Raw genomic sequence first — 13,735 nt, forward strand, 5'->3', positions numbered from 1 at the left:
GGACCTAATCACATTAGCCACACCATCAGGGGCTCATTCACTTGCACATCTACCAATGACAGGTTTCAGAGGAACAGCCGTGTTAGTCTGTATTCGCAAAAAGAAAAGGAGTACTTGTGGCACCTTAGAGACTAACCAATTTATTTGAGCATGAGCTTTCGTGAGCTACAGCTCACTTCATCAGATGTAATGATAATGTAATCACCAATGTGATACATGCCATCATGTGCCAGCAATGCCCCTCTGCCATGTACATTGGCCAAACCAGACAGTCTCTGAGCAAAAGAATAAATGGACACAAATCTGACATCAGGAATCATAACATTCAAAAACCGGTAGAACACTTCAATCTCCCTGGTCACTCAGTAACAGACTTTAAGGTGTACTTGTGGCACCTTAGAGACTAACCAATTTATTTAAGAAGTGAGCTGTGGCTCACGAAAGCTCATGCTCAAATAAATTGGTTAGTCTCTAAGGTGCCACAAGTACTCCTTTTCTTTTTGCGAATACAGACTAACACGGCTGTTCCTCTGAAACCAGACTTTAAGGTGGCAATTTTGCAACAGAAAAGCTTCAAAAACAGACTCCAAGGAGAAACTGCTAAGCTTGAATTAAGATGCAAACTAGATACCATTAACTTGGGTTTGAATAGAGACTGGGAGTGGCTGGGTCATTACACATATTGAAGCTATTTCCTTAAGTATCCTCACACCTTCTTGTCTAAATGGGCCATCTTGATTATCACTACAAAAGTTTTTTTTTCTCCTGTTGACAATAGCTCATCTTAAGTAATTAGCCTCTCGCAGTTTGTATGGTAACTTCCAACTTATCTGTGTGTGTGTGTGTGTATATATGTTCCATTCTATGCATCCTATGAAGTGAGCTGTAGCTCACGAAAGCTCATGCTCTAATAAATTTGTTAGTCTCTAAGGTGCCACAAGTACTCCTGTTCTTTTTGAGGATACAGAGTGACACGGCTGCTACTCTGAAACCTGTCATATTTGGCTTATGATCCACTATGACCACCAGATCCCTTTCTGCAATACTCCTCCCTAAGCAGTCATTTTCCATTTTGTATACGTGCAATTAATTTTTCCTTCCTCAATGGAGTACTTTGCATTTGTCCTTATTGAATTTCATCCTATTTACTTCAGGCTCTTTCTCCAATTTCTCCAGATCCAGATGTGAATTTTAATCCTATCCTCCAAAGCACTTGCACCCCTCCCAGCTTGGTATCATCCACAGACTTTATAAGTGTACTCTGTATGCCATTATCCAAATTATGTATAAAGATTATTGAATAGAACCAGACCCGGACCAATCTCTGTGGGACTCCACTCGATATGCTCTTCCAGCTTGACTGTGAACCACTGATAACTACTCTTTGGGAACAAAAAGAAAAGGAGGACTTGTGGCACCTTAGAGACTAACAAATTTATTTGAGCATAAGTTTTCGTGAGCTACAGCTCACTTCATCGGATGCATTCAGTGGAAAATACAGTGGGGAGATTTATGTACACAGAGAACATGAAACAATGGATGTTACCATACACACTGTAAGGAGAGTGATCAGGTAAGGTGAGCTATTACCAGCAGGAGAGTGGGAGGTGAGGGGGAACCTTTTGTAGTGATAATCAAGGTGGGCCATTTCCAGCAGTTGACAAGAACATCTGAGGAACAGTGGGAGTGGGGGCGGCGGGATAAACATGGGGAAATAGTTTTACTTTGTGTAATGACCCATCCACTCCCAGTCTCTATTCAAGCCTAAGTTAATTGTATCCAGTTTGCAAATTAATTCCAATTCAGCAGTCTCTCCCTGGAGTCTCTTTTTGAAGTTTTTTTGTTGAAGCATTGCCACTTTTAGGTCTGTAATTGAGTGACTAGAGAGATTGAAGTGTTCTCCAACTGGTTTTTGAATGTTATAATTCTTGACATCTGATTTGTGTCCATTTATTCTTTTACATAGAGACTGTCCAGTTTGACCAATGTACATGGCAGAGGGGCATTGCTGGCACATGATGGCATATATCACATTGGTGGATGTGCAGGTGAACGAGCCTCTGATAGTGTGGCTGATGTTATTAGGCCCTATGATGGTGTCCCCTGAATAGATATGTGGGCACAGTTGGCAACGGGCTTTGTTGCAAGGATAGGTTCCTGGGTTAGTGGTTCTGTTGTGTGGTGTGTGGTAGCTAGTGAGTAATTTGCAAACTGGATACAATTAACTTAGGCTTGAATAGAGACTGGGAGTGGATGGGTCATTACACAAAGTAAAACTATTTCCCCATGTTTATCCCTCCCTTCCCACTCCCCACTGTTCCTCAGAGGTTCTTGTCAACTGCTGGAAATGGCCCACCTTGATTATCACTACAAAAGGTTCCCCCTCGCCCCCCCTCCCCCCGCCGCTCCCCTGCTGGTAATAGCTCACCTTACCTGATCACTCTCGTTACACTGTGTATGGTAACACTCATTATTTCATGTTCTCTGTGTATATAAATCTCCCCACTGTATTTTCCACTGAATGCATCCGATGAAGTGAGCTGTAGCTCACGAAAGCTTATGCTCAAATAAATTTGTTAGTCTCTAAGGTGCCACAAGTACTCCTTTTCTTTTTGCGAATACAGACTAACATGGCTGCAACTCTGAAATCTGTCTTTGGGAACAGTTTTACAACCAGTTATGCACCCAGCTTATAGTATGAACATTAATTCCTTCGTCATGCTTGAGAACTAGGTAGGCACGTCACTTCATCTCAGCTCCAGTTTCCCCAAAGCCACCAAATGAGTGTCTAGAATTTCCCTGTTCTTTACATTCCCTCTGAAGCATGTGGCCAACTGTCAGAAGAAAGGATACTGGGCTAGATGAACCCATTGGTCTGACCCATTTTGGCTGTTCATATGTTCTTATGTTTCTCTGAATCTACAGAGAGCCTGGACCAATTGCTCCAAGTGGGAAGGAACTGACTCAATCACTTCAGGGAGGTGCGACCCCAAATGCCCAGGAAAGATCATTTAGATGTCAATATCGTTAACTACTGCCTTCCTCGTGCTAGGAAATAGAGGGAGGGTCATCACAGATTTACACCATTTACTGTGAGTGAACCAGTGGGGCAAGTAGATTTTTAGCTCTTACCAGTTCGGTATCAACCCCCGACCCCGCCTCCCCTCGCAAAAAATGTTCTGTGTCTAGAGCCCTGCGCAGATACAGATTTATACCCACGAATGTGGATATCCGTGGATAGAAATCAGTATCCACTGAACCGCAGGGCTCTCCCGGGAACCACAGTGGCAAAAGGAGCAGAAAGTGGGGCCGCTGCTCCCAGGAGCCAGCACTCCATGCTGGCAGCTCCTCCTGTGAGGTTGTACCACCCCCAACCCTGTCCTCCGGCAGGGCTGTACAGACCCCAGACAGGAGATGCGACTGCATGGAAGGGCTGCGGGCAGTACAGCCACGCTGGAGGAGCTGCCAGCTCAGGGTGCTGGCTCCTGGGAGAGCAGCCCCATGTTCTGCGCTTTTCGCCACTGCAGTTCCCAGGAGAGCCCTGCAGTTCAGCGGATACTGATTCCTATCCGTGGATATCCGCATCCGCAGGTATACATTTGTATCCTGACCGTACCAGCTTACTTGCACCACTGGAGTGAACATCATTCTTGTGCCACAAATGGGTGGCGTCTGAGGATGCACCATCACTCTTATCTCAGTCAAGAAGGAGACAAACCCCAGGAGCCTAGCAGAGCCCAGGGGCAATCAAGTAGAGCTCATCGGGCCGCATGATCACTCTTTGAATTTCTGTGCAATACGCCATGGAGGTAGTGTCTCATTTTGGCAATATAAGTAGACCGACCACCACCTTTCCCAGATCCCAGTCCAACCCTGATCTTTGTAAAATCTGTAACATTAATAAGAGAGCCAACATTGTTGGCTAGTCCTCACTTTTCTCTCTCAATTGATGGGATCTTTTCATGGTGATCCCTTCTGAGGTGTCTTTATTAGATAGCACGCAGTGTTATTATAGCAGTGTGTGTCCCAGGATATTAGAGAGACAAGTTTGGCAAGGTAATATCTTTTATTGGACCAGCTTCTGTTGGTGAAAGAGGCAAGCTTACACGCTTACATAGAACTCTTCTTCAGGTCTGGGAAATTTACTCAGAATGTCACATATTTAGCTAAATACAAGGTGGAACAGATTGTTTAGCATAAATAGTTAACACCTATTTCAAAGAGCCATTCAAAGTGAAGTGGCCTGTTGGTGGGTTACAGATTGTTGTAATAAGCCATCAATCCAACGTCTCTTTTCAGTCCATGATTTTTAGAGTCTAGCAAAGTTATGAATTTAAGCTCCCAGGCTCATCTGTTGAAGGTGTTGTGCTGGTTTCCTTTGAGGATGAGGACTGAGAGGTCAGACATGGAACGATTGCTTTGTGAAAAGTGTTCACCCACAGGTGATATGGTGGTTTTGTCTTTTTGTCATTTTCCTGTAGGTGAGTGTCCAGTTTCACCCACATAGCTGTTGTTGAGGCATTTGACTCACTGGATGTACACCACATGTTGTGATAGGCTTGTGTAGGACCCATGGATCTTGAAAGGTGTGTTGTGGGGGTGTTGATCATCATAGCAGTGGAGAGATGTCTGCAGGTTTTGCATCGGCTGATCTAGCAAGGTCTGGTGCAGCTTTGGGTTGGTGTGCCCTGGTCTGTGATGTGCTTGCTTCTGTTGATGAGCTTGGAGAGGTTGGGTGGTGGTTGTTGTTTGAAGGGGTTCAGGACAGATTTCTTTCAGTATGTGATCTCCATTGAGCATGGGTTGTAATTACTTAATGATACCCCATGGGGGTTCCAGTGTGGGGTGGTAGGTGACAACTAGGGGGTTCTTGTGACCCCTTAAAGACTAACAAATTTATTTTAGCATAAGCTTTCGTGGGCTAAAACCCACTTCATCGGATGCCTACAGTGGAAAATACAGTAGGAAGATATATATATACACAGAGAACATGAAACAATGGGTGTTGTCATACACACTATAAGGAGAGTGATCAGTTAAGGTGAGCTATTACCAGCAGGAGAAAAAAAAACCTTTAGTAGTGATAATCAAGATGGGCCATTTCCAGCAGTTGACAAGAATGTGTGAGGAACAGTAGGGGAAAAAATAAACATGGGGAAATAGTTTTACTTTGTAATGTAATGACACATCCACTCGCAGTCTTTATTCAACCCTTATTCAACTAGGGGGTTGCAGTTTGAGGGGTTTTTATTTCCGTACTGAAGCAGGTTCTCTAGGGCAGGTTTGAAGTTCTCTACATCTTAATTTTATTTAATCACAACATGGTTGTTAACTGATCCAAGTATGGCTCTGGTGATTAAAGCCAATAAGTATCTTACTGTCTAAAGTCCTGATCCTGCAAAGACTTACTCTTTACATGATCGAAACTAATATTCTGAATGTTCTTACTGAATCTCATCCTGTCCCTGGATATATCATCTGAGGGGCACTTGATATTTGTCCCCCACTGGGTTTGTTAAGAATCACTATTAATTTTAGGGCTAATATTGCCAGAATGAGATTCCCCAATTATACACGAAGCACTTTGAGAGTTTAATTATTATTTCAATTGTTTCTAGGATAGAGTGATGCAATTCACTGGCTATAAAACTGTGATATCCATTTAGACCCAGTCTTGCCATATGTCCATCCTGGTATGAAAATACAAGCTCCATATGTGTGGTCCCAGAAATGAAGTCCAGTTTCCCTAATCAGAGTTGCTTTCTTTTATGGGTTTTAAACCATCAAACACCTGTAAAGAAACTACATCTGTCTATAGAGTTAACTGAATAAAGTGAAAAGAAAAGGAGTACTTGTGGCACCTTAGAGACTAACAAATTTATCTGAGCATAAGCTTTTGTGACCTGCAGCTCACTTCATCGGATGCTCACAAAAGCTTATGCTCAAATAACTTTGTTTGTCTGTATCCGCAAAAAGAAAAGGAGTACTTGTGGCACCTTAGAGACTAACACAGCTGCTACTTTGAAATCTGAATAAAGTGGAACTCCAATACAGTGAAGCTGCACTTACAGTGATGTAGTGACAGTCTTGAGTTGTTTCAGTGCATTGCAATTCTGGTTATAGTAATTCTTTGCATTTAATGGTCTGTCCAACTCTCATTTGAAGTCAATGGAAAGACTGCCAGTGATTTTTCAATGGGAATGGGATCAGGCCAGTATATCAACTTCCAATGAAGGATCTCAAAGCACTTTACAAACACACTAATGAATTGTCACAGTCCTACGCAATTTACAGAGTCGCATTCTGATGCCACAAATTGGGTGACGTTTGGGAGATATCATCACTTTTCACAACCTCCTGTGAGATAGGTGGTATTAGTCCCATTTTATAGATGAGGAAACTGAGGCAGAGAAAGGTTAAGTGACTGGACACATGAATTCCCTAGCAGAACTAGGAAAGGAACCCAGGGGTCCTGACTCCCTTCCCCTAGATCTTTAACGAGAAGACCATCCTCCCTCTCTTAGAATGAGGTTGTGCAGATCTGTGACAATTCATTAGTGTTGGTAGAGCGCTTTGAGATCCTTCATTGGAAGTTGCTATACAGCCCTGCTCTGATACCCACTAAAATTCTTCATTAAGAGTGTTCCATTATACTCATAATTATGCCTGGTTGACCCAGAGATATTGTGTTAGGAATAAGAAAAGGAGTACTTGTGGCACCTTAGAGACTAACCAATTTTTTTGAGCATGAGCTTTCGTAAGCTACAGCTCACTTCATCGGATGCATACCGTGGAAACTGCAGCAGACTTTATATACACACAGAGAATATGAAACAATACCTCCTCCCACCCCACTGTCCTGCTGGTAATAGCTTATCTAAAGTGATCATCAGGTTGGGCCATTTCCAGCACAAATCCAGGTTTTCTCACCCTCCACCCCCCCACACAAATTCACTCTCCTGCTGGTGATAGCCCATCCAAAGTGACAACTCTTTACACAATGTGTATGATAATCAAGTTGGGCCATTTCCTGCGCAAATCCAGGTTCTCTCACCCCCTCCCAAAAACCACACACACAAACTCACTCTCCTGCTGGTAATAGTTTGGATGAGCTATTACCAGCAGGAGAGTGAGTTTGTGTGTGTGGTTTTTGGGAGGGGGGTGAGGGGGTGAGAGAACCTGGATTTGCGCAGGAAATGGCCCAACTTGATTATCATGCACATTGTGTAAAGAGTTGTCACTTTGGATGGGCTATCACCAGCAGGAGAGTGAATTTGTGGGGGGGGGGGTGGAGGGTGAGAAAACCTGGATTTGTGCTGGAAATGGCCCAACCTGATGATCACTTTAGAAAAGCTATTACCAGCAGGACAGTGGGGTGGGAGGAGGTATTGTTTCATATTCTCTGTGTGTATATAAAGTCTGCTGCAGTTTCCACGGTATGCATCCGATGAAGTGAGCTGTAGCTCACGAAAGCTCATGCTCAAATAAATTGGTTAGTCTCTAAGGTGCCACAAGTACTCCTTTTCTTTTTGCGAATACAGACTAACACGGCTGTTACTCTGAAACCTGTGTCAGGAATAGTTGTAAGAGAACCCGAAAAGATATTGCAAATGTCCTTGCAGCACCCTGGTCTAAACATCTCTCAGTACAGAGAACTGTCATGTTCTTTAACTGCTGGATTGCCTCTCTGTCTCATTCATGATTATTTATAAAGAACCCTGATTCCGCTATCTGGAAAAAACATTTCTTCCTCCTTGAGGCTGGTGTATGTGATACTGTGTGAGCCAAGATTGGATATTTGAGCCAGATCCTACTCCTACAGAAATCCGCACGAGAAGGATCAAACCACAAAGAGGCAAAATAGCTGAGTACATTGGTTACCTCCTCTCTTGGGAGCCCTTTATCAGTACCATGCTCCAATTACAGCAGGTCTGAAAAGGCCAGGAGACTCAGCTCAACTGAATGGAAACACCTTGAGCCATTGCCCGTGTCTCGCTTGGAGCTGAGCCTTCTGTTGTTTGCAAAGTTCAATTATAGCACAAGCTGCAGCCAAACAAGAATTCAGCTGTTTGTGTAAACAGTGATCCTTCTCCATTACAGGATCCCGTGGAGTATGGCTCTTTGCCTTGGCTGGTTGAAGAGATTCACATGTGTCTCTGTCTACTTTTGTGGCTGTCTTCCTGCTCTGTTGCTCGCCTGAGGCACCTTCCGCAGATGAATGGGCATTGTTTATTATTCCACTAATTTGTATCCTTCAGAGGTGAAGTATTTTTGTTGCTGTTTAAGCTGTAACAATAACGCACCCATAATGCTTTACTTAATAGGGGGAAAAACCAAACCCACATGACAAATTGTTCCAATTTATCACAGCAACGGAAACCTGCAAGTCAGCTAAAACGCCTCCACATGCCAGCTTAGCCAACGTCAGTATTTAATGATGACCACATCTCTGACTCCTTCGCAGCGTCCTCTCCCTTACTTACCTCATAACAGGCTTTGCATGTTGCATACACTGCCTGTTACATCCTTAAAGCACGTTACAAGTGTTAACTCCTGAGTCACGCTTGAGAGCTTGGTGGGCACGTCACTTCACCTTGGCGCCAGTTTCCCAAAAGCCATTGAACAAGTGTCTAGAATCCATGCAGCGTTCAGATGACCTGTGTCCCCCTCTTTTCTTTCCTCTCCTCAACCCTTGCCAGAATCATGACCAAGAAACCCTGTAAGTAAGAGCCAACAGGCCTTGTACTAATGTATTATAAACACTGTAAACGTCTTACTGCCATTAGAATTCCTCCCTCTCCAAACAGTCCAGCAGACAGCTCAGCAACGCACAGAATCTACTATAGGTCCAAATAGGTGGGCAACTTGGCTGTTTCTAAGTGACTTACTCCTATGGTTTTCAAAATGGGCACTCCGTTTGGGGGCTCACTTGAGACACTTTGGGTTGGGTTTTGAGGACAGCTGAGCACCCACAGCGATTTGAAGTACTTGCCTAAATCCAGCCCTGAGGCACCCGGAGGCTTGGAGTGAAACCAGTTCTAGTTTCCAGCCCATATCTTGGCTGTTTCAACCCCCAAAAGTCTCTAGCTGTTGGTTGGACTGGATTTTCCTGGTTGCTTTCTGCTGAGTTTCATTCTTAGTCTTGCTTTTATCAGAACATGGTGCAGACAGCAGGAGACCCTGAAAGGAATGAGTTTGAGCCAGGGGCTTCCAAAGCCATTCCAGCTGGCAGTGGGGGAATAGGGCTGGGTTGCTCACCATACTGGTACTGGGGTAGGTGGCTTTTCACTTCTAGGTCACAGGTTCAAAGCTAGTTTGGGCTGGTAGTGGCCAGCTGTTAGCACTTAGCAGCTGGTCAGTGCTGTATGGAAAATGAATTGTTGGTGTTAGTCTAGTAACTAGTAGACAAGTGTCCATACCCCCCAAAATATTGTAATGGTTACTGCCAGCTGGGCTCCTGGTTGGCTGCCTCCATGAAGAGGCTGAATAGGCCTTGGAGATTACATTATGCTGGAAGGCAATGTGTCCAGGGGATAGACCACTGGGCAGGGATTTAGAAGACCTGGGTTCTGTTCCTGGTTCTGTCATTGGCCTGGTGGGAGACCTTGGGCAAGTTGTTTCAGCTCTCTATGCCTCAGTTTTCCCATCTGTAAATCAGGAATAATGACACTGACATTCCTTTGTAAAGTGGTTTGAGATAATAAGCATTAGGTTTTAACGTTACTTATTGCACTGGTGGGGTGGAGTGGGGTGGGGTGGTTTGGATTGCTTTACAAGGCATGTTGCTAAGTAGCCCTGCAGGCTGAATTCCTCTGACAATGCAGCACCTTCCACCAGGCACTAAACACTCTTTTAAAAAATCCATTATCCAGCAAATTGCATATTACAAAGGGGGGCCACATGATCCACTTCAATGGCAGTGAGTGGCAGAGACCATTAGCATTACAATAAATGGCTTTTTGGTGAGACAGCTCTATAATTCACTTGGTGTTTAACACAGGCCAGGGAGCTCATCTCTGTACATAAAATACATTAGATGGAGCACCTTCCTGCCCATATCTGTGATAAAGGGCTGTTATAATGAGGCTAATTAGGAGGAGTTAAACACACAGCAGAGACCACTCCACTGCAGCAACTCACTGCGCTTTGAGTCACCGGCTGCACAGTGCAGAAGGTACAACAACGTACTCAGGAAGCCTCTAAATTTCTATTTGGGGTGGGGGAGAAAACAGCTCGTCCTCTGCATTTCAACTCCAGACCACAGGGACACCCCCTCTCTGTCAGAGCTCTGTAGATCTGGGAAAGCATGGCTGGGGGGGCAGTAGCTGTGAGTGGATTTCCCATTCTGGGAGCTACTGCTGAGTTCTCTATTTCCCTTCTGACTGTTTAGAGATCACCTAGCACACTGTAGGCACTACGTTAAAGTAATAACGATGCTGTTCAGAACTACATGTTACTCAAGAGGAATGAATAAATGCATTGGTAAATGTTTTAATAGATTGCATCTAACAAGGATGGGACTAAACCAGCCAGCTTATTGGCCTCCAAACTAGAATTATTGTTAAAAATCAATGCATCTTCAAGTTGAGTATTGGCTAAGTGTGCTGCTGGCTGTTTTTGCATCCATAAGTGGATTGTGTCTTGGGTCTCTGCCTGAGGTCTCTGCCCCATTTTGTTTCTGCTCATCTCTACCAACATTAAAACTTAATAAGAACCTTCTAAATTGTGGGGGTGGGAGGGAACCATGCTGAATTGCTGTTGCTTTCCACGTAGTTGTTTTTTTGACTGGTACCTACTGTGTAATGCTGTGCTCTGCCTCGTACTGAATGGGGTAAGACTAATGGTTTTTTTTTCCTTTTAAAGTAATATTTGATCCAAAGCTTTTTAAAAATAATTTCCCTTGCTCATAAGAAGGGCACAATCCTGCTCCCATTAGAGTGAATGGGATTTTTTGCCTGAATTAGGAGCCGTACATCTGGGGTTTGTTCTTTTAAAAACTGCTTTCCATAAATGCAACTTTTTTTAATATTTAGCTTGTTCTTCAGCATTGCAAAGGGGTTTAAAGTGTCAAAAGGCAGACTGAGCTCTGCTAAGCAGCAGTCACCCTTTAAGGGGCTTCCATCCCACAAGCCCAAAGTGGTCGGCAGCATAGCATCCAGGCGTTAACACAGCACACCTAAGTCATGCGCTCTCTCCCATTTACCTGCCTGGGAGCTGAACTGTGAGCGGACACTTAAAAGGGTTTTTAATCTGCAGCTGCCCAAGAGGCTTGTTAAGGTGGCCCATGTAAGGCTTTGCCTAGGCTGATCCAGTAGGGTCTCTCCTCCCAATCTTATCTCTGTGTCAGTTTTGCCTACCCACATTCTGTTGTCACCAGCCTCCACGTATGGACAGAACAGTCACTCTCACATGGTAGTGTCCTCGAAGGGTAGGCAAGGGGTAGCAACTCCATAGATTTTTTGTTTGTACTGTCTTGGTCTCTGACAATATTCTTCTGCAATCCCTCCTCACCCACTTCCAATCCTGCTGCGATCCCAGGATCATCCCTTGAAGGCTGCTCTAACTTGTGCCAGCTTCCAACAGCTACAAGGGGCTCAGAGAAGCCTTGACCATGCTCTCTCTTCCTCAGCCATGCTCCCTCCACTAGCAGCAGGGAGAGGGAGAAACTGCTACACCTGCTTTATGCCTCCGGAGGTTCCCTCTAAACTGGGGTGACCTCCCCGTAGCAGCTATGCAGGCTTTAGCATTGTTGTGCCCAGGTTCTGGGCCAAGAAGCGGAGAGTTTTAGTTGCCCTGAGAAGCCCCCTTTGCCAGCATGACACTCTGTCTGCCTAGCACTTACAAAGCCCACACCACGCTGTGTGTTAGATTTAGGCTTCAAAGTATCTTTTGACATAAGGCCTGGTGTGCATGCAGGACAGGATCCTGTCTCAAGAAAACTGACTGCATCAAGCTCTGTGAAGAAATTGAAGTATCACGTAATGGTGGTAGAGTGTCCCTTGACGCAGATATTTGACTCTAAGGCTGCAGAGTTTGTTTAGTGCCTTAAAAGGGTTCAGGACCAGGAAATGAAGGTATTTCTAGAGCTCCCAACGCGCTAGTATCTAGAGGCAATGAACTCTCTCCCCAGGCACTCCCATAGCTTTCCCAGCAGAGAAGGCATTGTGTGTAAAGCTGTGAGTCTGTCACATGGGTCACAGATTCCCTGACTTTCCGTGACCTCTGTGACTTCTGCAGCGGCCGGCTCCAGGGCCGCTTGAGCTGCTCAGGCAGCCCCTGGGCGAGTTGTCCCAGCTGCTGCTGGTGCAATCTCAGGCCACTGCCCTCACCCCCCAATAGCAGCAGGAGGAGTTTGGGGGGGGAGCTCAGGGCTGGGGGGCAGGAGGGGGTGAAGGCTCTGGGCAGCACTTAACTAGGGGGGTAGGCTCCCTGGAAGCAGCAACATGTCCCTCCCTCAGCTCCTAGCTCTGCGCACTGCCTCTGCCTGCAGGCACCGCCCCCACAGCTCCCATTGGCCACGGTTCCCAGCCAATGGGAGCTGGCAGCATGCGGAGCGAAGAGCTTGGGGAGGAACGTGTCGCCGCTTCCAAAGAAGCTGGGTAGGGAGCCTGCCAGCCCCGCCAATTCTACCCCTCCCCCCACCCAACACCAGCGGGGGTCCTGGGCTGCTCCCACCCGAGCACCTGCAGTGCCCCCCCAGACTGCCCCCTGAGCACTCGTCCCCCCCCCCAGCACCCATTGGCACCCCCCCCCCTGGGCTGTCCCTACCCCCCAGCATTCGCAGCACTCCAAGATTTAGTCAGGAGTATATAGTACAAGTCATGGACAGGTCATGGGCCATGAATTTTTGTTTACTGGCCGTGACCTGTCCATGACTTTTACTAAAAACACCCATGACTATTATGTAGCCTTAATTATGTGCATTGTTTCTAAATGGGATTTCAATGCTGATTTTTCAATGCACTCGATTATAAATGAGTCTTGTTTACACATGGACATTCAGGAAAGTTAATCTAAATTAACTAAAGGTGTGAATTTTTGAAGTGGATTTGTTAAACTGCATTAGGTCTTCTGTAAATACCCTCATTTTGAATTAAAGTGGCCTTAATTTGGTTTATCTTAATTCAAAAGTGAATTAAGATAAACCAAATTGAGGCCACTTTAATTCTGAATGAGTGTTTTCACACAGGGGCTTAAAGTGGTTTAATAAATCCATTTCAAATTCACACCTTTAGCTAATTCAGATTAATTTTCCTGAATGTCCACGTGTAGACAAACCCAAAGTGACTAAGGGTACGTCTACACTGTAATAAAAACCCTTGGAACCAAGTCTCAGTATTAAAGCATGTACACAAAATTAATGTATTTTAAGGTCTGTCCAGAATAGGAATGGTTTCCTGAATTGGTGCCTTAACCAGATGCATAAATCCCAGTGACTTGTATGGCTGGGGAGGTGGGGCAGGGAAGGGAGGAAACATAAGCACCCCCAACTTTTAACTGGGCTCCTGTCTATCACCGATCTGTTCACTTTGCTAGTATGGTCTCTTTCCCGACAACTCAACCCCCGGCTCTGTCTTTGTCATTTTAAACTATGTGCTGTGGGGACAGAGGCTGTCTTTGGAAAGCACCTAGCTCATTTTGGGCACTCCTGCAATTGAAAAATAAACAGAAGTTCCCCCAAGCATTTGTTCTGTGAACCCACTCTTGACTTCCAAGTACTTTCATTCGCTTAATG

Source organism: Caretta caretta, chromosome 11 (genome assembly GCF_965140235.1).
Source record: "Caretta caretta isolate rCarCar2 chromosome 11, rCarCar1.hap1, whole genome shotgun sequence".
NCBI classification, from domain to species: domain Eukaryota; kingdom Metazoa; phylum Chordata; order Testudines; family Cheloniidae; genus Caretta; species Caretta caretta.